General features: G+C 36.9%; 1 protein-coding gene across 2 annotated transcripts in view; it reads right to left on the bottom strand.

Moving 5' to 3' along the window:
- Nucleotides 1-1223, bottom strand: part of ndor1 (NADPH dependent diflavin oxidoreductase 1) — a 29479-nt gene extending 28256 nt beyond the window's left edge. Inside the window, exon 1 of one of the 2 annotated variants that reach the window (XM_068574182.1) lies at nucleotides 876-1223. The gene's annotated coding sequence lies outside the window, so the exon portion shown is untranslated. The remainder of the gene's footprint in view (nucleotides 1-875) is intronic. The other variant, XM_068574183.1, reaches the window with a different exon arrangement.
- Between the last annotated feature and the right edge of the window lie 976 nt (nucleotides 1224-2199).

Genomic DNA, 2199 nt, shown 5'->3' with positions numbered 1-2199 from the left:
ATCATAGATGCTATTTTTTTTTTTTATAATTCTAGAATTTTCACTTCATTTTAATATTGTTTGGTTGCATGTGGCCATTTTATAAAGTAATGGAATTATGTTTACTTTCAGACATTGTGGCATCTGAAACTGCAGGTCCACTCAATCTGTTTTTAATATGCTTAATTTGAACATAAATATTTTTGTATTGTAACAACACACTGAATAGTAATACCCATGAAATAAGGTACATATATATTCATAGAGATAAAGTTTTTTTTAAATTATTTGACATGATTGTTTAGATATACAGAAGTTCTTGTTAATGTAAAGAGCAAACAAGAAGTCCAAGGGTTTCAATGTCTGAGTTACAGAAAGTATAAATATTCCAATCTAAGTTTAACGTTATGTAGGAAGTCATTAAATCTCATTCATCATTTTAAATTGAACTATTTGAGCCTTAAGCGGAACTGAAAAAGAGAGGTAGCTAGATCTTGTTTTAACTCTCACGTGCTGTCATCTTGGAGCATATGTTTCCTCTTCAAGGGGAAGGGAAACTGTTATTGAATTTTTGTATCTAAAATGATTCATCCATCAATAACGAATGAAAGCTTTTGTGAAACAACCACAGATTAGCAAGTCTATGATTAAAAGTATCAAGGCTCGAGAGATTACACACGTTCTCGTATATCTATTTTCTACCGTAATACGCGACATTAGTTAAGTTAATGATAACATTACGTTCATAATCCGTTTACTTAACATGACTGTGTGCCTTCCAGGCTAGCAGGCTATTTAGCTGGCGAAGAAATATGATCTTTTTTTTTTGTTCCCATTTATTTTTTCCCTTTATAAATCAAATACATCACCAAATACTAATGAACCGCAATACATACCGCTGCTTTTTTCGCCAACAACAGCCTTAAAGGCTAGTAAGATGTACCAATACCTCCACTAGGTAAAGCATGTAACTCTTCATAAACATCAACGCTTCACTTTACGGCAGGCTGTTCCAAGTTGTGATTGGCTCATCTTCTTCTTCTTCTTCTTCTTCTTCTTCGGCTGCGGTTCAATAGTCCTTTTTGGTTAGGAACCTTCCTAACTGAGGGAAATGACCCGGAAGTATCTCAGTGGCCGCCATGATAAGTGCCGGTCGAATTCGCTAACGCAAAGGAAAGGAGATTCATGCATCCTAACTTAGCTCCTTTAGCTTAGGAACCACTGGACCGTCCTTAACGAAAGGAAAGGAGAAAATGCCGACCCACAATCCCTTGCGGCGGCAACGTTTAAAGTTACGTCTCATTCGGCCGTTCACGAGAACAAACGATCATGACCGACAAACGCAGATCATGTAAATAATAATTAGCGTAACTTGTAAATACTTTCAATAATCTGTTAAACCGGCTGGAAAACTATGAGCGTTACGTTGCTGTTGCTGAACACGACTGTAAAGTGATGAAACAGCTCAGCCCTCATTCTTTTATTTTACTTTAGTTGCAGAAGTTTTAATGAAAGTATTAAACTGGTCGAGCTCTTTAGTCTGACTCATGTTTATGATTATCATCTTTTTAATCCACTATTTTGTTACATTGCAATAAAGCACTATCACGTTGTGTGGTGTTTCATAAACTGTTGTCTGCATATTTTTATGATCAGATTATAATCTGCATATAAACTATAACAACATAAATGGATATGAGACACACATATGACACACATCGTTAGTGGGCTAACGTATTTCATTCAGCAGGTTTGAAACTGAAACAGAGTACAAAGTTTAGTAGCTTTGTACTCTGTGTAAAATCCCTGAGTTTCACTTTCATATTCCTTCGTTAATTTTTATTCCATCCTCGTTAATAAAGTAATATATGATCCGGGTTGTTTAATCTTCTGCATGACGCAACACTGTAAGAACACAGATGAAGTATTTAAGATGCTTTATTCTGGTCCGAGATGGACTACAACGCTGTAGTTTCACCGCTGCAGACAAACTGACGTCACTAACATCGCCTGCCGTCGCGTCATAACTACGTCGCTTTTAGTGAAAGTGTAGTCGGATTCTCTAAACACCGCGGTTGTCTTTTCCGAACTCCTCATGAATTCTCCTTACCATCTTTCCTTGACCCCGTGACGTTTCCACAGAGGTCAAGGAAAGGTGCTTAGGGTTAGACGATAGGGGGTGATTATGTGACTATTGGACCGCAGTCTTCTTCTTCTTCT

This window comes from Clinocottus analis, unplaced genomic scaffold (assembly GCF_023055335.1).
Source record: "Clinocottus analis isolate CAN_PGR_092001 unplaced genomic scaffold, fCliAna1.0.p SCAF_13, whole genome shotgun sequence".
NCBI classification, from domain to species: Eukaryota; Metazoa; Chordata; class Actinopteri; order Perciformes; family Cottidae; genus Clinocottus; species Clinocottus analis.
Note: the sequence above shows the minus strand (reverse complement) of the source record. Positions and strands in the feature narration are given on the sequence as shown.